This window comes from Phocoena sinus, chromosome 9 (genome assembly GCF_008692025.1).
Source record: "Phocoena sinus isolate mPhoSin1 chromosome 9, mPhoSin1.pri, whole genome shotgun sequence".
Taxonomy (NCBI): Eukaryota; Metazoa; Chordata; class Mammalia; order Artiodactyla; family Phocoenidae; genus Phocoena; species Phocoena sinus.
The window spans coordinates 98,756,392-98,780,247 of record NC_045771.1 but is presented as its reverse complement, the minus strand read 5'-3'; positions in this window follow the sequence as shown (position 1 = coordinate 98,780,247).

Genomic DNA, 23,856 nt, shown 5'->3' with positions numbered 1-23,856 from the left:
ACTCTTGCTATACTCTACCCTAGAAGACAGAGAAGCCCACTGGGGAAACACTTTTCCAACAGTCCAGGTGAAAAATGAGCCATGAGTGTGGAGGTGTGTATGAGAGATATCTCAAGACAGAATCAATGGGAGCTAATTCACTTGGGGTTGAGAAGGAAGAAACACAGTTGAGAAGGAAGGAGTCAGACTTCCAGTCTGGGCACCTGGATGGACAATTAATCAGGCAAGAATCATTCTACTGAAATATAACTGAGCACAAAACCAGATAAAGCATTACCTATTATAATCTCACTTATCAAAACCTGTTATTCTACATCTGATATGTCCTTGCTAAATGCACAAGCTTTCAAACGCTAACATACATTATTAATCTTGCCTCAGCCAGCATTAGACAAAGATGCTAATCTGCTGCTGCCCATGACACTGCTGTGCACAGATGGAGCTCAGAGTTCCCTGTGTTATTTTCCTAAAATGGAAACTGAGCCTTCAAGAGGCTGACTGGTTTCTCCAAAGCCACGTGGTCTAAGTGGCTAAAACAGAATTGAAACCAATTTCTTTGCTGTTAAGTTCTAAGGTGTATCTGCTACACCATATCATGGGCACCACACAAGTTACTCAAAACTCAATCTTGATTGCACTCTACTAACTATTAGGAAAACATTTTTAATATCCAAATTCAAAGCATAATTACTTGCTATCCTTTGTAAGCTACATTATCCTTTAATATTCATGCAACTGCAACATTCCAGAATTAGGAGTTGAAATAATATTTAGATTTTGCTGTTGTTTTGTTATTGATATAAACATGGTATATAACGTTAATATAAACATTCATAACAACACAAAGGAGAAGACTACTTTTTTATTAAAAAATAATGCTGCACTAGGAAAACACATAGTGACAATGTCTTGCTACCTCTCTTCTCTGTAGCCAAGTTCCGGTCTCTTGTCTTGTGGAGAGGTTGGCTGCTTCACTCAAGTTCCTCTCAGTTTCCTTTATCTTTTAAGTTCTTGGAGCCCACTGGTGCTGGGAAGCATGACATTTCTGGAGCTGTTGTTCCCTCCACATTTGCAGCCCAGATTTGAGCTCAGGCCATAGTTGAGCATCTGGACTCCATCTTCAGAAACTTGCACAACACAATCCAGCTCTTCTCTTAAAATAATTATGTTATCATCTCAAATGACAATGTCCCAAGGCTTCTCAAGACCTTTATGGGGGGATTTGAAAACAATTGCTGTCGAAAGTGTCAGAAAATGCCAAAGAAATCATTAACTCACTGTGGAGGGTTGCCAAACAAATCTAACTCTTGGAGTCCTACAGACTTCAAAGTGTTTTTAACTTAGGACTAAAGGTACTAAGGGAAGGATTGCATGGGATTTAAGTTTTATATTTTCCTTTTGTTTTTGTTGTTGTTTTAATTACACACATTTTCAGAGCAGGTTTATGGGAAAATCTAAATTCCCAGGAAGTTGGAGATTAGATCAGAAAAAATCAAAGAAAGGAGTACTGTATATTTTGTTAGAAAATTTCAACACCCAGCAACCTCCTATAAAAGTATGTAAAGAGTACGTTTTGGGTGTGATGAAGAGCTTGGGCGTTTCAGGTGGGAGGAGTTGAACACTGCTCCCTCTTCGCTAACTTCTGGATTTTGAACCTCATCTTTACAAGGCAAATAATAATGAGATGGAGCGCAGAAAGGTTACATAACATCCCAAGGGCACAAACACATAAAGGATTGGAATTGGAGTGCAGGCAGTCCAGTGACTCCTCTGAAGATCATTTCTACTCTGTCAGTGAATTTCCTCTTCAGTGAGTCAATTCAGAGCCCAATCCTAATTTGCACCACCAGTGCAGCTATAAATTCATAATTAAAAAAAAACTAGGAAAACACTTATATGTTTGGAAATTAAGGAATACAGTTTTAAATATCACATATGTCAATGAAGAAATCAAAACAGAAATTTAAAATATTTTCAGTCAACTGACGCACAAAAAATTGCTACATAGCAAAAGTTGTAAGAAACAGCAAAAACCATTCAGAGGAAACACGGAAATTTAGAAAAGATGAAAGGCTAAACCTTAGTATAATAGAAAGGAACAGCAACGTTAGACCAAGACAATTAAAGGATAAAAATAATAAATATAAGCATAGAAATGATTGAAATGAAAAACTAACAGTAGGGATGATAAAAAAGAATATTTGTTCTTTTAAAGAATACAGTTAATAATCCTTGGTAAATTTTATCCAGAAAAAAAGGAAAGAAAAATAAAAATAATCATGGTCAGGAAGGAAAACTACCACCAATGCTGCAGACACTGAAAATATAATAAGCAATCATTAACAAATGTAAGTCAATAATTTTAAGCATGTAATGAAATGGACAAGTTCAAGAAAAATATAATTATTGAAACATAACACAAGAAATAAAATATCTAAATAGTTTGATTTCTATTATATATATTAACCAGTGATTAGAATACTTTCTGGAAATCAGACTACCTGGCTTCACTAGCATAATTGGCCACATACTTAAAGGAAAAATAAATTAATCTTCTACAAACTGTTACATTGAATAAGAAAGTATGGAAAAACTCTCAAAATTTTTGAGACAAACATAACTTTGATATCAAAATTAAAACAATATTAGGGTCAGTGATAGGTTAGTTTACTCATTTGTGTATATATAAATAAATATTTTAAAATAGTGTTTTCTTAACATAAAGGATAAAAAAAGAACAAGTTGTATAGATTTGATTGATGCAAGGTTATTTTAATGTAGCAAAATCAAACAATATGATTTTCCAAATAACAGTTTCAAGGAAATATTTTCTCAGTTGATGAATAGAAACCAGATGATATAATTTAACATTCATTTTTTAAATTAAAAAATACTCTTAGCTAAAGGAAAATCCATTTTATGATAAATGATCTATAAAAACATATATTAAACATTACATGTGATATGAAATGTTTAAAAATTTTCTTTTGGTGGGTTACAAGACAAGGATACTTACCCACACCAATATATTCAACTCTATCCTAGAGGAACTTTCCTGTGCAATAAGACAGTAAAAAATAATGAAAGACTTACAAACTGTCAGGAATGAAATAAAACACTCAACATTTTCATACATTGTAAATGTATGTTTAGAAAATCCCCAAAACCTGTGGGTTCAATTATTAGAAAGTTTGAAGTTTAGAAAATTTTACTGAATGAGATTTCTTTTTATTGAAGCATAGTTAATTTACAATGTATGAATTTCAGGTGTGCAGCAAAGTGTTCCTGAATGGCATTTTAATATTAACATTGTAATTTTCTTAAAGCAAAAAGTACTTGAAAATTAAATTAATAAACAATTTGTAATAGCATCAAAAATATCAAATGTCCTGGAATAGATATCACAAAAAATAATAGTAAAAATATAAAGTTTCAGAAAAATTTAAGGATTCCTCTCTTTCCAATCTGCTGTATATTAAACATACTATATACATGAATATATCTGCATATATAATAAGAATATTTATGTATATATTCACGCTACATGAATGGACAAGTCAGTACTATAAAAATGTGAATTCTTCTCAAACTGATCTATAACTTAAATATAGACCCAACATCACAATGAGATCCCCAAATCATGAAATACCAACAATAGCCAACACATATTTTAGAAAAAGAACAGAGTAAGAAGACTTGCTCTTCCAGCAACCAAGGCTTTTTATAAAGCTGTTGTGATTAGCACAGTGTGACTTTGGCACAGTAACTAAAGAGAGATGTCAGCCATTGATTCTGAAACACTTTCATGCATTACCTATTTGAATATTGGCACTCTTTTTCCTATAATTTTCTTCATGTTCAGTTAAACACAAGTTACATCTTCTCAAGCAGTCCTTTTGTGTTTCAGTCCCTCTTCATATTTTTTTTTTTTTCTCTTAGGCTTTCTGGGCTGCACTATACAAAATTCCTTTCCTTCTTTCTTCCAATCTACCACCTCTTTCTTTTTCTATTCCAATAAGCTATTTTATCCATTCATTGAGTTTTACTATCTTTTTAGTCTTTGTGATTTTTGTTCCTTGCTCATCTATTTAAATTTCTCTTTTATTTCTTTGAACTCATTGAGGAAAATTCACTTTTCTTGTACATGGATGTTTCCAAAATCTTAAAATTTAAGAGTTTCATTCTGTATTGTTTTTTTTGGTTCTCACCCACAGCCACATACTTTTTGTGTTTGTGAGACATCATTGATTTGTGGGTTGGAAGCTTCCTTCTATCAGAGATGGTTTGTTTCTTCTAGTTGTCTAGAGGCTAACTACTAGAGAAAAATTAAAATAAATTGTTCACACATCATGAATTCAAACTGCATATCTTCATGATGTCTAGTTTATGAATGTAAACTCTCAGAAGATGTTTGTTTTATGTCGGACGAACAGGAAATTCAAACAGACAGGTGTCTGTGCTGCCCCTTCTTTAAGAATGGTTTAATTATTATTTAACCTTACAAGGAAGGAAGGTGTAATTCTCCAGAAGTACAAATCTATGCATAAGTCTTCTCAAAAAATCCTTCAAATGTGGGATGGGCTGCAAATACTATTTTCTTTTCTTCAGATCTCCTCAAGGCAGAAGGTGAAGGTCCCCACGATTCAACAGAAACTGTCAGATTGGAAGCCGGCATCATTCTCACTCATCCTCCAACGTCTCTGTTTCCCTTTTCTCCAGCCTCTTTCACACCCTTCCTTTTATACCAGCTCAGTATTCATTTAAAAGATTTATCTTAGTACATGTTCATATTTTATACAACACTTAAATGTTTTGATTAATGAGGATATCAAAGTATCTTCCTCTCTTACTGCATTGGGTATGACTGAGCAATAGTAAAAAAAAAATATTGGGAATTGTACTCACTATCATCTTTCCTTCGACTAATGAGAATGTTTCAACTATTTCTTGAAAATGCACATGTAATACTTGGTTTGGCATAAGAGAAAGAACGAATTTTCTTTTGGTCACTTTTATTAATCAGAAAGTTTTCAGTTCTAGTTCAAGTTCTTAAAGAGATTTGTAAAGTACCATTTTGATCTCTTTAGTAGAATGAGACAGTGATATTAAAAGGTTTATACTGAAAATCAGGAGACCCACATGTGCATTCTGAACTTGTTGAGCACTACCTGTATAGACTCAGGCTCCTTTTTTCCCACTTATTTTCTGATCCTTTGTTCCTTCATATGTGAATTAAGACCAAAAAGAAATGGTTAGTATAAACAGGGAAGATTGAATGATGCTATATGTTGATATGGTTTTCAGTGGCAAAGCACTATTTGAAGAAATGGTGGAGTATGCTTCATGAATGGCATGAAATAACAGGCTTATCACATGGACAAGTTCCATGATGTCACAATTGGAGTTACACTTCTCTAGCTAAAGATGTAAGCATTCTGATCTGTTCCTATTTTTAAATAATGACAACTTTAAAGTGCACTTGTAAACTTTCTTAGCAATGAGAACTCAAAGCAGCCCTACTTCCTAAACTACTGAAATGACCAACATATTAAAATGGGTCATAAATGTTGCTAATTTTAGAGTTTAAAAAGTATACAGCAAAAGCTGGAAATGAAACACTGTTTGAACATTCAGAAATGGAGTCTGGCACCCTTTTTTATTTATCTCTACTGTTTTTGAATGCATCTCTTTACACAGCTTTTTAATGGTTACTCTAGGCATTACACTCTATACCTCTAATTTTTCACTAGCCACTGGCATCACCATTTACCAGTCTGAGTGAAGTGCAGAAATCTTAACTCTCTTCATATGTTCTACCCTATGCCATTTGTAATGTGCCTTAAATACTTTACTACTACATCAGACAATGCTACAATTTACTTCAGCCATCAAGCATGATTTAAGCAATTCAATAAGAAAAGAAAATACATTTTATTTATTTAAGATTATTCTTACTCTTTCTATCATTCCTTCTTCTTTCTTAATGTTCCAAGACATTTTCATTTCTGTTCTTTCCTTTTTTTCATTTCCTTTCTGTTTAGAGAAAACCTTTCTTTTGTTAGGGTAGATCTACTGGTGACAAATTCTCTTAATCTTCCATCATCTGAGAAAATTTTGATTACCACTTCCTTCCTGAAGGATCTTTTCACTGGATACAGTATCTTGGGTCAAAGTTTTTTTATTTGTTTGTTTTCTTTTTTTTTCCCCCCCTGGTACTTGAAACATATAACCTCTAGTTTTCAGAAGTTTGTCTATAATGTGTCTTGGTGAGAATTTCTTTTGGATTACCCCATTTGGGGTTTGGCATCTTTACTGAATATGTAAGTTTATGTCTTTTGCTAAATTTGCAAAGTTTTCAGCCATTATTTCTTTGAGTACATTTTCAGCCCCACTGTCTTTACTCTCTCCTTCCAAGACTCTGATGACAGGAATGTCGGCTTTTTGTAAAAGTCCCACATCCCTGAGTGTTTCTTCATACTCTCTGTTGTCCAGAATGGGTAATTTCTACTTTCCTATTTCAAGTTCACCAATTCTTTCCTCTGTGCTCTTCACTGATTTTTGAGCCCATCCATTGAGTTTTTTGTTTTGGTTTGGTTTTTTTGTTCTTTTTTTTACATTGGTTACTGTATTTTTCAGTTTTTAAAAATAGTCCATTTGGTTTTTCTTTAAATCTTTTCTCTTTTGATGAGGTTTTCTATTTATTTTAGTGACACTTTCTATTTTTTTGTTTCAAGCATGTCCATAATTGCTTATTGAAGCATTTTTATGATGTTTGTTTGAAAATTATTGTCAGGACATTCTAATATCTTTGTCATCTTGGTGTTGGTTTCTATTCATTTCATTTTTTTCCATGCAAGTTGAGATTTTCCTGATTCTTGATATTATGAGTGATTTTTAATTGAAAACTGAGCATTTTCAGAATTATGTTATGCCACTCTGAATCTTATTTTAAACCTATTTTAGCTGGCTTTTTCTGAAACTTCTCCAGGAGAAGGTTTGGGGGCACCATCTTGTTACTGCCTGATGGTGGTAGAAGTCGGGGACTGCTCTCTTGGTCTCAATTAACATCCATCAGAGGTTTCATTGCTCCTGCTGGTTGGGGCAATGGTTCCAGCTCTCTTGAGAGCTTCCACTGATGGGGTAGGAGTGCCTCATTACAGACAGCAAGGCCTTCACAGACAGCAAGGGTTGAAGGGGCAGCCCCCTTATACTGATTCTTTCCATTGGATTTCCTCTGACAGGACAGTGGGGAGTTGCAGGGGTACATAGTGATTGCCAGGTGGGAATGGAAATCCAAGTTTCCCTTGTGGCCACTATTGACCTCAAAGTGAGGGCTGGGAAGTCCCACTACTGCCTGGTGGGGGTGAAAGTCCCAGCTCCTACTCCCCATTTCCAGTAAATGACCTCACCTCTTACTACTTAGAGATAATAATGGACATGAGGTAAGAAGTCCCCCTCTTACTGATACCAAAATCATACGAATTACCATGTAAAATAAAAATCACTGCATTGAAATACAATGCTATAAATCAGTTATGAATGTTGATCCTCAGTCCTACATAAAAATCCTTCTGAGGTAGGGATTCCTTGAGTATTACAGCTAAACAGAACCTACGTATCCAATTTCTCTTAATCACTAAAAGTTTGGAAACTCTGGAGAAAAAAATCCTATTATTTCTGCCCTTTTGAATTTCCCAACTTCATGTAAAAGAAAAAACAACTAGTAAAACAAAATTTTATTTTCAAAATTCAAATGCCAGATTAATATTCTCCACATTTTTAATAAGACTGCATTTTAGCGCTCTGACTAAATTTGGGGCAAAAACTTCTAACTTAATGTGCATATTTTGGTTAAGTTTCCTCCATTTAGCTCCTTTATGTTATTTAAGAAGCCATGGAGATGGCAAAGTCAAGATACCTATTTTCATTCAAAAGAGACTACAGGTTTCTTTTATTAATTTTTTTGCTTTTTATTATTATTTTCTTAACATCTTTATTGGAGTATAATTGCTTTACAATGGTGTGTTAGTTTCTGCTTTATAACAAAGTGAATCAGTTATACATATACATATGATCCCATATCTCTTTTAAAAGAATGATTTGTTCAGTTGGCACCCTAGGGTCCTCTTTTCCATAGCTGAGCTAAAAATTCTTTTAAAAATCTAATTTCAGATGCTCTCCTTCAATACATCTTGCATCTTCACATGACTTTCACACCAAGTACTCATTGGGACAGCTTGTAGAATGTAAGAATAAAGATTGTGTACTTGTGTGATCTGAGTTACCTATGATTCCACTACTAAAACACACATAATAATATAAATTTAAGGAGAATCTGGGGCTCCCTTAAATTGACAGTCATTCTGCACGTCTCAGTAGTGGAATAATAGTAACTTACATCACACCCCCTACTGGGGCAACCACACAACCTCAAAGAGGTGGGGTGTTTGTGTAATCTTCTCAAAAGCAACAAATGTTAGCATGATAGCAATAAATTACTGGGCTAAAATCTAGTTGCAGAACCAGAGAGATAAGATCCCTGCTCAGAGGAGCATTTGCCCTAAGGGCTTTGGCTGGTCAACAGGAAAGACCTGCAAAACTGAGCTCCAGCATGTGGCTTGCTGGTGGTCTCGGAAGGGCAGCCTGGCCTACTTAATGAAGGACCCCCTCCCTCCCAGGGAGTGTTGCTGAGTCTGCATCTTCCTCTAAGGGAAAATCAGGAGTAAACAAGTCAACATACTGCCTTCAGCCTGCTTTCCTAAAACTGGAAAATCTCTAATTTCAAGATGGAATGTTTGCCCCTGATCTCTGGAAGCAAAAGACAAAATCTTTAAGGAGGATGAAACATGACCCTAGGCTCCAACTATTCCTACAAACATGTATATGATCAACGTCTGTAAAAGAGCAAAAGGGAGACTGTCACACAATAAATCAGGAAACAGGAGTGAGAACCCGTGGGAGGTTGTGGCGAAGGGGAATGGATGGGGCACAGAAACAGAAGGAAAAGATTTAATATATTGAAATGAAAAGATCCTGATTATAAAACAACTAGCCTTATTATGTACAAAAGAAGAGAAGCCAAGCTTTTAATATGGGAACTAGAAACTAGAACAAAATGACACTGCAGGTTTGAAAAAGGACCAAACAGAAATTCTGGAACTGAAAATACTAAAACTGAAATTAAGAGCACAAAAGAAAGCCAATAAACACATTTGAAGAGATAAGTAGTAAAACTGAATGTAGATCAAAAACTTATAGAGAACAAAGTGTGGAAGATTGAGAGAAAGAGGGCAGAAGACAAAGAATGAAAAGAATGGGGGCTTCCCTGGTGGCGCAGTGGTTGAGAGTCCGCCTGCCGATGCAGGGGACATGGGTTTGTGCCCCGGTCCGGGAAGATCCCACATGCCGCGGAGCGGCTGGGCCCGTGAGCCGTGGCCGCTGAGCCTGCACGTCCGGAGCCTGTGCTCCGCAACGAGAGAGGCCACTACAGTGAGAGGCCCACGTACTGCAAAAAAAACAATGAACAGAATGGGCCAGTCTAACCTGTATTTAATTGAAATCACAGAAAGGGAAATGGGACAGGGACAGTTTTTGAAGTGATAATGACAGCAAATATTCAAGAACTGGTAAAAGTTACTGCTTCAGCAATTCAAGAATTCCAAGAAACCTCTGGAGAATAAAAGAAAGAAAGAAGAATACCTAGACACATTGTGTTGGAAATGATAAAAACAAAAGGCAAAGAGAAAAATGTTAGGGGGAAGCAGCTAGGAACAAAAGAAAGACTACTCTTCAGGGGGTGAAATTTGAATGACAGCTGACATCTCAACTAAGGGAAGAAGGTTAGAGGGAATGATGCCTTCAAAGCCCCGAAAGGAAATAAAGGGCAACACAGAATCTTGTACTCAGCAAGGAAATATTTTCAAAGTGTTAGTGAAATGAAAACATTTTTGACAAATACAAATGGAGAGTGTGCCACACAGAACCTCACAAGAGCAATTCTTCAATATCTATTTTGGGAAGAAGGAAAAGGATCTCAGAGAAAGATCAGAGACAGAGAAGGAATCAAGAGCAAAGAACTGGATGCATTTAAACAAAAACTGACTGCTCAAAAATTAAGTGGACTTAATTCAATGAAAAGTTTCAGAAGTGGTGAAATGTTATAAATATTCTAAATTATTGTATTGTTTGATAAGAAAATAAAAGATATTGTTTGTCATTAGACTTTCATAAATTATGAATGGATGTTATAATTTCTAATGTATCCGCTAAAATAATAGAATAAAATGGTGTATGCCTTCCAAACCAACTTAAAAATAGAAGAGGAAAATGTTAACTATTCTCACTTTACTTCTTAAGTGGGAATTTCACAGAGTGACTTCCTCCCAAGTAGTACAATTTGGAAAGAAGTGGAAAAAGAGCACCTTTAAGGGAGCAACCTGACACATACTCTCCTGAACAGGTGATTAAGGTCACAGTGATAAGTCATCTTGGTTACGTGTACCCTTGATACCCTGATGATGACAATGGCACATTACTGTGTGGTATTCCCTCCAAAAAGCGATTACCCCAGTCATCTGATGACAAAAACATCAGAGAAATCTAAATGGAAAAGTTAAACACCTGAGTATTGGACCAGCACACCTGAAAACTCTCAATTTCATCAAAAACAAGGCAAGTCTGAGAAACTGTCACCAACATGATGACTAAATGTCAGTGGGATCGCGGATGGGATCCTGGAACAAAAAAAAAAAAGGACATTAGGTAAACACCAAGGAAATATGAATAAACCATGGACTCTTGTCAATAATACTGTATCAGTACTGCTTCATTAATTGTGACAAATGTACCATACTAACGTAAGATGTCAGTAATGGGGGAAACTATTGTGGGGAATATGGGAACTCTCGGTACTGTCTGTGTAACTTTTCTGTAAATCTCAAATTATTCTAAAATAAAACGTTTACCTAAAAATTATAATCAATCTGGAAGACCCAAAGTGACAAAAATAGAAATATAGAGCCAATAGGGCAAATAGAAAACAAAATATATGATGCCATATTTGTACAAAATTATGGCAGTAATGACATTAGATGTAAATATACTAAATATATAAGGTAGAAGATGAAAACCCATTAGATTCCATTTTCAAAGCTATATCCCATCTACAAGAGAAATTTCTAAACAGAGCAATACAAAAAGATGAAATGTACAGGCATGGAAACAAGACAGAACATGCACATACAAAGCAAAAAAAAAAAAAAAAAGGAAAGCTGTAACTAAAACAGGCAATGTAAATTTTAAGGCAATAAACATTACTATCGATACAAATAACCACTTAGTAATTATGAAAACTAAATTTACCAGAAAAGTTTAATAACTCAATTTTTGTTTATTTAATAATAATGGCTTCAAATATTTTCAGCAAAAATCAATAGAAATACCATGAGAAAAAGATAAATCTACATCTATATTGGAAGAATGTTACACATCACTCAAGTTAAGAACATAGAAGATATAAAAATATGCATAATAGCATGATCTAATAAGTATTTTAAGATGCTATACAATATACATTATTTTCAAGTCTATATAGGGCATTTACAAAACTACAGAAATTCTAAAAAAACAGGCCATATATCGCCTTGGTGCATTTCAAAGGTTTGGAATTCACAGAGTGTATCTCTGACCACAGGGCAATTTGATTGGAAAAAATAGGAAGATGAAGACCAGAAAGTAGCTTTGGAGAATAGGAAATAAACACATTTAAAACAAAACCTGTGGGAAAGAATAAATCATACTGGGAACCAGAGAACATTTTGAACTGAATGATTAGAAAACTAAACTGCATATCCAGATGTGTGAGATGCAGCTAAAGTTGAGAGACTTGTGAGCTTTAAATTCAAATGTTAACAAAGAAGATTAAAAATAATGAGTTTAGCATTCATGTCATATGCTTAGAAAAATAATGGAAAATTTGCTGTTCCTCCGAAATTAGAAAATAAATTATAAAGATATTATTGTACATTAACAATAAAGAAAACAATAATTCAACAAACAAACATTGGTCTATTAAAAAACAAAACGAAAACTGAAAACCAGTGAAAAACCACAAATAATCGTTCTCAGAAGTGAGAAGTGAGAGAGTGGCATTCACATATATACACTACCAAATGTAAAATAGATAGCTAGTGGGAAGCAGCTGCATAGCACAGGGAAATCAGCTCAGTGCTTTGTGACCACCTAGAGGGGTGGGATACGGAGGGTGGGAGGCAGACGCAAGAGGGAGGGGATATGGGGATATATGTATACGTATAGCTGATTCACTTTGTTATACAGCAGCAACTAACACAACAATGTAAAGCAATTATACTCCAATAAAGATGTTAAAAAAAGAAATAATATTCAATGAATATATTGTTCTAACTCTGCACAAAATATTCCAGAGAAGAGGAAAACATGCTCTAATAATACTGATAACAAATCATAGCACTCAAAAAAAAATTATACAGGCTCACTTTGGATGTAATAACCAAGTTAAGTTTTACAACCAGAGTGGCAGACTGTTTTTTGTGATTAAACCAAATTATATGAACTCACAACATTAACAGTGTAAAGGTTAAAAAAAATACAATTATCTCATATGATGCAGGAAAAAGTATCTCATAAAATCCAACATCCATTATGATAGAAAATTTTATCGAATTAGTAATAGAAGAGAACTCCCCTAACCTGAAAAGGGTATCTATAAAAACTCACAACAAACTTCCTTAAAACTTCTTGATATTCAGGAAAAAATGTTTCTTCAACATTATGCTGGATATCGTAGCCGGAAAAGAGATAAATGGAATAAGAATTGAACCCAAACAACAACAACAATTTGAAACATATGTATATATGTTTATATATATGATTACTGATATATGATGAAGTATAGAACAGAATAGAGATTCCAGAAACAGACCCATGTGTATATGTATAACTTATTTTTGATAAAGGTGCAAAGAAAAGAGAGTAGTCTGCTCATCAAATGGTGCTAGAATAATTGGGTATGCATATTAAAAATAAACATAAATTCCTATTTTGCACCAAGTACAATAATTAATACGAAATCGATCATAGACCTAAATGTAAGACCCAAAACTATGAAATTTCTAGAATATAACATAGGAGAAAACCTTTAAACCATGAGTTAGGGAAAGTTACTCAGTTACAACAGCAAAAGCATGACTCATAAAAAAACAGATTGATCTTTATGTAAATTTAAAAGTCAGCTTTTCAAAAAACATTGCTGAGAGGTTACAAAAGCAGTCTGCAGACTGTTAAAAAATATTTCCAAAGTATATAGCTAAGAAAAAAGACTTGAATCCTGAATATACACAGAACTCTCCAAACTCAATGACAAGCAGCCCAGTTTTTTTAAATTGATGGAAGATTTGAACAGACACTTCATCCCATAAGATACATGAATGGCAAATAAGAACATGAAAAAATGCTTAACATCCTTAATCATCAGAGAAATGCTAATTAAAACCTCTGTGGGGTATCACTACACATCTATAAAAGTGACTAACATTTTAAAAGATGTGGAGGAATTGGAACTCTCATACATTACTGATGGAAATAAAAAATGGTACAACCTCTTTGGAAAGCAGTTCAGCAGTTTCTTTAAAAACTTAAACACCTACCATTGGTAGGTGGTAGGTGGTAGGTGGTAGGTGTTTAAGCGTATATTCATACAAAGAGTTGCATGTGGATTACCATAGCAGCTTTGCTTGTAAGCCGGAAGCTTTATTGGTAACCCAGAAACAACCCAAATATCTATCAATAGGTAAATGAATAAAAAGCTATGGTATATTCAAACATACACTCATGCTGAATCACAAAGTGATCTCAAAATAATTACGCTGAGTCAAAGAAATCAGACAGAAATGAGTACATACTCTACGACTCCATTAATATAAAATCCTAGAAAATGAAAGCGAATGTCTATTGACAGGAATGACATCAGGGGTTGCTTGGGGACAGAGTGGGGAAGAGCTGGGCTGAAGAGAGAGTTCGTAGGAGCACGAGGAAAGTCGTGGTGTGATGGACATGCTCACTATCTCGACGGTGGCGATGATATTATACGTGTGTGCTTATGTTAAGACTCACCCAACTGGACACTTCAAATATGTACTCATTTATTGTTTATGGAATATACCGCAATTGAGTTCTGATAAAACACCAAAAATGTGTTTTATATATCAATGAAAGCACAAAGTCCACAAATAAGGAGTTAAATTTGGGGGAAGCTGAAAATTCCTTTTAATGCCATGTCCTCCCTGTTTGAATACCGTAGGCAAGTATCCTACAGGGGAGAGAATAGAGCATCTTCCCTCTGCTTTTGTTCCTGCTGGTTTAGATACAAAGGATTCTGAAGACCAGAAAATAATCAAAATGTTTTGAATAAGAAGTGGTCAGACTCATTTGGAAAGTTTCCAACTTTTTTCTTATTTTTGTTTATGGATGTGGCATTTTTAAAGCATGCTAAAATGTTTAAAAGCCTATCTGTTGAAAACCTATGTTTGTATTTAGGAATAATGAACCACATTTTGGAAAGAAACTTCACTGGCTAACTTTTTTTAAATCGACTTTTAGTCTTGTTTTAGTCTCATCATTGACATGTGTTTTAATCCAGCCTTAGAGTAATAAGGTGTTGTTTTATAACTTGAATTCCAAGAAGTAGCTTGGCAATTTCCTTGAATCTCCTTGTATAAACTTCCTTAAAAAGAAGAAAAACTGTCATTTTGCCTTGACCCCAAAGCCAAATATTTATTTGCCACTTTTTGACCTTTTGCTATAAAAATTTTCCAAATGCACAAGAGGAAAGAGAATAGTATAATGAACCTCCATGTCCATACTCAGCTTAAATATTATCAACATGTAACCAATCTTACCAACTTTTATCTATCCTTCCATTTTTATTTTGAAACTCCACCTTACTTATTATTGTAATCAAAACTACACATGTAAATCTTAACAAATATATAACTTTAGAATTAGATTCAATCAAACTGAGAGTTAATTTGATATTTGAATGTCTTCAGTAAACTTGTCATTAAAATTTAAAGGTTAATTCTACTCCAAGCCACAGTGTAGGTGATTAAGGGCTGTGGATTACTTTTTTGTTGTTATTTTTTATTTTATTTTCACATTCTGGGTTTTCTTGCAAGAGACCTATGGATTTTGTTCATCAGTACATCGTGTTAAAGCGAAACAAAAGAAAACAAAAGCAACACCTAGCATTTTACCCCTCTGTCTCTTTATCCTGGCTTATCAAATCACGCTTGCAAGCTGCATATCATGGAACAGGAGGCAAGAGGCACAGGGGATGGAACGATTAAATCTGGGACTTGGGGACAGAATGCGGAAGAGCTGCTCTGAAGAGAGAGTTCATAGGAGCACGAGGAAAGTTGTGGTGTGATGCACACCAGTCTCTGGTGAGACTACCAGTCTCTTCCTGGTGAAAGCATTCTCATTTTTGCCAATATTGGATCATTTAAAGTTCAAGGATCCAAGGCTCTTCCTTGGCCTGTTCCAGAGACAAGGTGTGGGCATTTGTGCAGGGGTGGGCGGCCTTCATGGTGGCGGAAGAGAGGGGATGCACGTCAGTGGCTCACTCTGGACCCTCCTGAATGTCTATTTGGGACAGCAGCTTTGAGGCTGGTAAGCAGTGTACATGGGGTTTAGTCATCACCTCTGGGAAGCAGTGTCCAACCTTGGTCAGATTACCAGGCAATGAGTTAGCCAGTTTCTGCACCCTCTACAGGGAGGTGAAGAATTTGGAATCATGTCTGTACCTCACAGAAGGTCTGAGGAGCATCTGGGACTCTTACTCCAACCTGCTGCCTGCCTGAGGGCACCACACCTCCACTGTCATCCTTTTGTGTTATCTGCAGAGGGTCACTCTGCAGCGGTGCCCCTAGACTCCCCAGTAAGAACTGAGGCCAAAGATCCTCTGCTCTCAGCTTCTCTCTCATCCTACAGAAGAACCACGCCACCCCACCTTGTTCACCCCCCAGGACTTCAGCATGTGTGTAGACAGAAGCCCCATAATTAACACAACGTTGAACCAAACGCTTCCCCACACCCCAGTCTCTGTCCCACTTCCCACGCTCCACCATATGGGTCGTGGCAGATGGAGAGGCCTTCCTAGTTCCCATGTGAAAGTCTCCAGTCTCCTCATGAGGAAACTTACCTCTAAGTGTTTAGTAAAACTTTGTCCTTAAGCCTGAAAGCTGAGCAATTTTTTTTCTTTTTTTCTCTAACAAATCATGAGTCTAAGAAGTAAGATAAAGATGGCTTTGAAGAAGCCAATTCTGTGATTAGATTCTGGGGATCACTGTTTAGCTTTAAGGGTAAGAATGAATTCTTGCATTCCTCCACACATGCCGTGCTCATCTGCCTGACATCAGATGGTTCTTAGGAAATAATACAGGGAAATCTCACATAACTTTCTTCCAATCCCTCCAATGCTAACATCCTGCACAGTTACAAAGAAAATAGAAAATGTAAGTTGATTTTCCACAGGCCTTGCTAGTAATGAGTACATGAGGTCAAACTTAGAGCAGTAACTCAAAACCTACTGACTCATCCCACAGTTCCATGACCCATAACCTCCAGATCTTACTCAAAAACCAATCTTTCGGGGCTTCCCTGGTGGCGCAGTGGTTGGGAGTCCGCCTGCCGATGCAGGGGACACGGGTTCGTACCCCGGTCCGGGAAGATCCCACATGCCGCGGAGCGGCTGGGCCCGTGAGCCATGGCCGCTGAGCCTGCACGTCCGGAGCCTGTGCTCCGCAACGGGAGAGGCCACAACAGTGAGAGGCTCGCGTACCACAAAACAACAACAACAACAAAACAATCTTTCCTCAGAGGTCTGTTAAGGTCTCCCATTAGCTAGAGTCACCTATACCACAACATTTGCTATGTTGCAGCCAACATTGATGTCCACGGAGTTTCTGCATTTGAGGAGAGAGGCTAACACATTCATTTTATTCTGTAAACAAAAATGTCTGATCACATATTGTTCTTTATAATAGCACACGCTTTGATTATTCTATAATTTTCATTTTTTAGTGTTATCATCACTAAATGATTAAATGAAGAAACTAGAAATCCAGATTAGAAGTAGCTTATTTCATCAAGACTTCTGTTGTATGGAAATTATATCGTTTATGTTGCATGGAAATGACAACATTTTGTTTCATCTACATAAACTATTGTAAAAGTCAAAGGCCATATGAATATCCAGGAAGGATGCACCCCTCTTCTCCTGGAAAAAGCCACCGAAGAAACCTTTTAGAAACCGTTCAGTTATCTAGGTCATCTTCAAACCAACGAAGTCTCACTAATCTCTCTAGTACATAATGAGCTGCTTCTTCAGATAAAAGGGTTTTCCACCGCTTTTGTTCTTGCTGCTACACCCAACATAACCCAGCTCACATGTCACCTGCCCTGTCCAGCCTCTCTCTGTCCACTCACTAGGCACAGCTCCTTTACAGACACAGTCCGTATGACACTCTTGTGGTTTCACCTTCCCTGTCTCATTTATAAACCAGCTACAACAGGGGCTGTGTCTTAGGTGCTACCCCTTCCTCTCTGCTTATACAGTACCTAGTAAACAGGAAGTGCTCAACGTATGTGCGTCAATAAAGGGCCTGGCAGGAAACAGAGAGCATTTTTAGAAGGGCAAATTGGAAAGAGAATAATGAAGGGACCACAGAGAGCCACCAAGGATGAGAGCCCCTAAGGATTATTAATAGCAAAAACCTTTACCAACCTGGGTCTGAGGGGGCCAGTCAGTAAAAGGAGCCCAGGGAGGGCTGGCGCTAGGGCAGAGGGATGTCCTGTGGCCAACCACGTGGTTGGGGAGAGGGAGGGTAAGGACCAGTCTTCTTCTCTGTCATCTCTGGCATCATTCCAGAGTCCCCCATAGACCAAACACAACCAGAAGCTGTAGGGGCAGAGACAAGACAATTCACAGAGATCTCATAGAGATCCTTCCTGATCACAGGCAGGACAGGGAAGGGCAGAGGGTAGACTGGCGAGGGGTGGTGGTAGCTGTGGGCAGCAAATGAAGAATCACCAGTACAAGATATTGTTAAAGGAACAACTGAATGTGATGAACACTAGGCTTATTCCAAGTGCATGATGTCATATGCAACCAGGGGACCCATAAAATGGCTGTGAATCAAGGTTTGATGACTAATTCGAAGGATCACAGGTCAACATTTCAGTGAAAGAGGAATTCAGTTTTCTTCAGGACTCATATTTTCCAATTGATTTACTTTAGCCCACACATCCAATAAATTTATGCATTTTAATAAATTACAATACATTTTTTCCAGCCAGTATAGAGAGTGCTTACATTAGCACATTCAGTTTTTTGGGGGTTTTTTCCCCCAGGATCAAGATTTCCTTAGTAAGTATTTTTAAGCAACTGCAGTGTACCCAGTTTATCCAGTTCTAGCGATGGCCTCATGACACCTCATGCTTTCGAGCCATGGGGCAACCCAGTGTGCTCACTGGGACACATATGGAAATCCTCTCAACTCTCGTCAGAGTAAGTGTTGCAAACACCTGAGGGGGAAGGAAAGCCAATCATTCTGCCACATGAACATTGATGCTGTCAGGCCAAACCCTGGGAGTCCCAAGGAGGGAACTGCTTCTGGACGATCTGGAAGAGGGACTCCAACAAAGTGCAGTTTAGGAAAAAGGAAACCGGCATTTTTTAAGATTAAATTATAATGATGACTTTTTTCATTAAGGGCAGCTGCATACATCTTTAAAATCCTTCAAGGTGGTACTGTCACTGACACCTTACAAGTAAGGAACAGTCTCAGAGCAGTGAAGCAACTTTGCATGCATGATTTGCAAGGAATACAGAGTGGGTTCCTACTGTTTAATGTGGCTCAACGTAGACTGGATGACTATTTGGAGGAGACAAGGTGGAGAGAGATTGAAGGTTAAATGGGGAACTAGCACAGATGACATTCAAGTTTAATTTCGCACTGAGATCGCACAGCCACGTGAGATCTATTTAAAAACCTGTGAAAGAGAAGAAGACGCAATATTATATAACATCCTGGACTCCTGAAACACCATCGCCTGGGTTCAAATCCTGCTCTGCTAATTACCACCGTGAATAAATCATTGAATTCCTCTTAGCTTTCTTCACGGAGTGGCTGTGAGAACAGAGTAAGTCTGGGTAAATGTAGACGGTCTTCAGAGTACAGCCTGGCACATGACCCATCATGTAAGTCACATTATACTTATATTCATTAACGTTTCAAGGTAGCTAACAAAAGCAAAGCAAATAGTGATGGATAATGAGATTCTATCGTCAAACATCTACTCCTTCAGCTGGCCCATTATTAAGGCTTATTTAAGAATTCACTCTGCTGCCAATAGAGCTAAGTTTCAAAAACTATTGCCCTGAATTTGGACAAATTTTGAGAAAAGCCTTTCCAAATTTGTAGAGTTTAAAATGTAGAATAGTGCAATTTTATGACTTGATGGCGAATTATGTCACGGTAATAAAATCCACTGGACAGGCAGATATGCCTGTTTTTAAGTCACTGAGTGCTGTGAAACCCTGCCCTTCCTTTAGAACAACCCTCTCCAGAAGGAGAAGAAAACTCACTTTGAGGCCATCTGCGTCCACAGACCCTGAATTCTGCTCTAGTCTTTCCCCCTTGGAAAGCAGACTTTAAATGTGTGTACAGAAAGGAAGTGAAACAGCCTGCGAAGATTGTAAGGGGAGGATTTATGTATAACTGACTCTCTTAGAAATCTACCTCTAGTTCAAGGAAAAGTGCATGAGCTGGGAATGATCGCAGCAGCCCTACTGCCCCTCAACTAGGCTGAGAGGCATGTGATGAGAAGAACAGGAGAGACCAACAGTCTGACCCCATCATCGAAGGAACCGCCATTTGGAGATTGAGATTAAGTTTTTCAGACACAGACAGTGTGTCCAGATTTTATTAAGTCTGAAACTCTCCTGATAAGTACCCACTTGAGACACCCCAAAATGTAGTTACACGTTGGATATTCTGCAACAAGTAAAATATTTAGACTTCTTAACTCACTGTTCTTAGAAATGTGTAACTAAAAGAACAGAGGAATACATTGAATAAAAGATTCCTAGTGGTTGGGCTTCCGTGGTGGCGCAGTGGTTGGGAGTCCGCCTACCGATGCAGGGGACACGGGTTCGCGCCCCGGTCCAGGAAGATCTCACATGCCGCGGAGCGGCTGGGCCCGTGAGCCGTGGCCGCTGAGCCTGCGCGTCCGGAGCCTGTGCTCCGCAACGGGAGAGACCACAGCGGTGAGAGGCCCGCGTACCGCAAAAAAAAGATTCCCAGTGGTGATTATGAGCAGATAAGAGTGCTGAGAGAACAAGAAAACAAATTTTGTAAAACTTTGATGAATTTTAACACAGCCAAAAATGACTTCAGAAATATTCCGGTAATTGTCAAATAGACTGTAACAATTAACAATAAGAAGTGACACTGATATTCAAATATTTCTTTTACACACATAGTCACCACAGTTTGGGGACATATGTGTCACTGGCAAAAGAAATAACTGTCTGCTAACCATCACATTTCATCTATACGATTTAACTGCCTGAACCCCTAGAGTTTGAAGAAATCGTTGTCCTAGTGCTTAGGACATGTATGCTAAATACTATTTCTGACTAAAGTTTCATTCCAAGTCTGGGGCAGGAAACCTACAGGATTAGCCTGAAAATTCCCATCACACCAGAAGCCACGGAAGCATCAAAGGTTGCTTAGTCATGTCAGAAGCCAATTTAAAGACATCCCCTCTGTCAACTAAAGGTGTCTAAAGATGGGACATAGGAAGCATTGAGAAAGATCGTGACTGTCACAGAGAGGAAGGCATCATATGTGTTTAAAATCACTACTTCAGAATGACACATTCACACACACACACACACACACACACACACACACACACACCAGTTGAATCTACAGGTAACCTCCAGAGGATTCTAAAGACCCACATCACTAATGTGAAAAGTGTAAATAAGGGAGAAGATAAAGAATTTTTCCTGGGCTTCCCTGGTGACGCAGTGGTTGAGAGTCCGCCTGCCGATGCAGGGGACACGGGTTCGTGCCCCGGTCCGGGAAGATCCCACATGCCGCGGAGCAGTTGGGCCCATGAGCCATGGCCACTGAGCCTGCAAGTCCGTAGCTTGTGCTCCGCAACGGGAGAGGCCACAACAGTGAGAGGCCCGTGTACCGCCAAAAAAAAAAAAGAATTGTTCCTGCCTTTCCTATGCAATCTATAGCTGGGCTTAACCAAATAGTGGGTGGACATTTTCTCTTTATAAAAGTATTTCAGCTAATAAATGACTGAGAAAGAATAGCTCGAGAATATCAGCATCGTGCGTCTAATGAAATAACGAACCTACACAACGATCATCAATGGTGCTCATTTCACAAGAAAAGGGAGACAACCAGGCGTTGATTGCCTCCTGACACTGACAGAATGACATAGCAACACCTGTGCCGATTCTTACTGTACATTTCTTGTCAGGTGTTTATATGTAATGACCCACATGCACGAATATAAGGGCCAGGGGAACATGTTAACTGACAACATAATAATGCTAGGACTCTGAGAAACTGTATGACAAACACTCTGTTTTCATCAACAAATGAACGGCAAGTAATAAAGATAAAAAAGAGAAACAGGAAAACTGTGGGTGGAAACAGACCTAAGGGACATACTAATCTATTACCACACACTCCTTTATTCTAGATTTAGTTTAAACCCTCCCTTAGAATTCCACCTTAATTCATGTAATGGCCATCACTTTTTAAAGTAGAGGGATATCTTGGCATTTATTAGTAATCACACAGTGCCATACTTCTGATTTTCGATGACTGGTTAGTTATCTGACAAATCCATGTTGAAAACGTATTGAAACTGCATGCTTTGGGGCCCATCTTCACCCATTTGGGCTGTGTGGACAAACCCTTACAGCGCAGACACCGTATGTTCAATGCATGTTGTAGAGGTCACCTTCCTGCTGATCGATGAGCCCAACGGCGATGCTCTCTGTGGATCTGTCTGAGTGGAGATGTTATGCCAGGACCTGTCAATGTGTCAACTGTGTCAGTGGCTCTCCAAGCAACATACAGTTCAGAAATCTCATAAGAAGTTCTTGCCTGAGTCACATTCTTTCATTAATAATCAAAATAATAGGAAATTCCCTTCTGTAATTTTCAGTGTTCACTAACTGAATTTTTTCAATAACTTTAAATCAATAACTTTAATTTATCTATATTGTTGCTATTGTAGTTGCTATTTCTTCTGATCAACAATGCATGCACCCAGCACGACTATTCATTATGCAGGCCTTTACTTAGTTTCAATCAGTCTCCTGAGATTCACAACTGGATTATCTCAAAAAAAAAAAAAAAAAAATCACACCAAAATTTGATGCTATTTTCCCTTGGGGACTTTGTTCATAAGCCAGTGACATCAGCAGACCAGTCCTCTAGGCTCCGCAAGCAGCATCCTCAGCTCCCTGCCCCTCACGTGCAATCCAACTGTGTTGACACTCACCTTTCCTCCACGTTCCTATGGCCACATGTAACCATTCCCTATCATGGCTCATACACTAATTGAACCTCCTTCCAAAGGTTTCCTTCAACATCTTGTCCTTTAAACTCTAATATTTCCTTCCAGCATTGCCAGAATATGTGGCCTGAGACACATAAAAACGTTTTGCTCTGTACTCCCCACCCCTGCCATAAGTCTCTGCCTCTTCCCCATGGCTCCAGGAGTCCTTAGGCTACACTCAGTCCTCTTCTTCAATTTCCACATCCCCAATCACTCTGCCCTTCAGCCCCCGCATAGTTCCCATGCTTTTGCTTCTGTGTGCCTTCATTCATGCTGTCACTGTTCCCAGTCTTTTCATTGACCGAAACCCCATTCAAGCTTCAGATCAGACTGGAACACTCTATTAGCTTTCTAGGACTTCCATGACAAAGTAACACAATGTCTCTGGCTTAAACAAGAGCAATGTATTCTCTCACAGTTCTAAAGCCTGCATATCTGAGATCAGGGTGTCTGCAGGGTTGATTCCTTCTGAGGCTGTGAAGGAGACTCTCTGTTCCACATTCCTTCCCTAGTTTCTGGCAATCTTCGGTGTTCCTTCTCTTGTGGAAACAACGTTTCTATCTGTGGCTTCAAGTTCACAGGACATTCTTCCTGGGTATCTGCACATGTCTATGAACAAATTTCCTTTATGCAAAGACACCAGTAGTATTGGATTAGGGGCCTTCCCTACTTCAGTACAACCTCATCTTAACTAGTTACATCTGCAAAAATTCTATTTCCAAATAAGGCCACATTCTGAGGTACTAGGGGCTAGGACTTCAAAATATGAATTTTGTTTCAGATTCAATAGTTCAACCCATAATAAATACCCTCTTTCTCCTCCCCTTCTACTCTTTTAACAGAGCCTTGAGCCTCTAAGATTCCCTGGAGTCATGTTTGTCCACCGTTGGTAGGACTGCCTTTCCCTCTGTGTCTTCACAAGAATGTTCCCTTCGTCTCTTTTGTTTTCCCAAACAGTCTAACATGAAATTTGGAAATCTGTCTTCTAATTCACTGTTTATTTTAATAACCCTAAATCACATGTGTTAGAACTACCAAGTGCTGATTCCTGAACATTTCTCATCTTGCTAGACCTTGGTGCAAACTTTAGAATCTGTTTAGAATCATCCCCAATTTATAGATTAGGAAACTGAGCTCAGGGAGACTGAAATGACTTGACCAAGT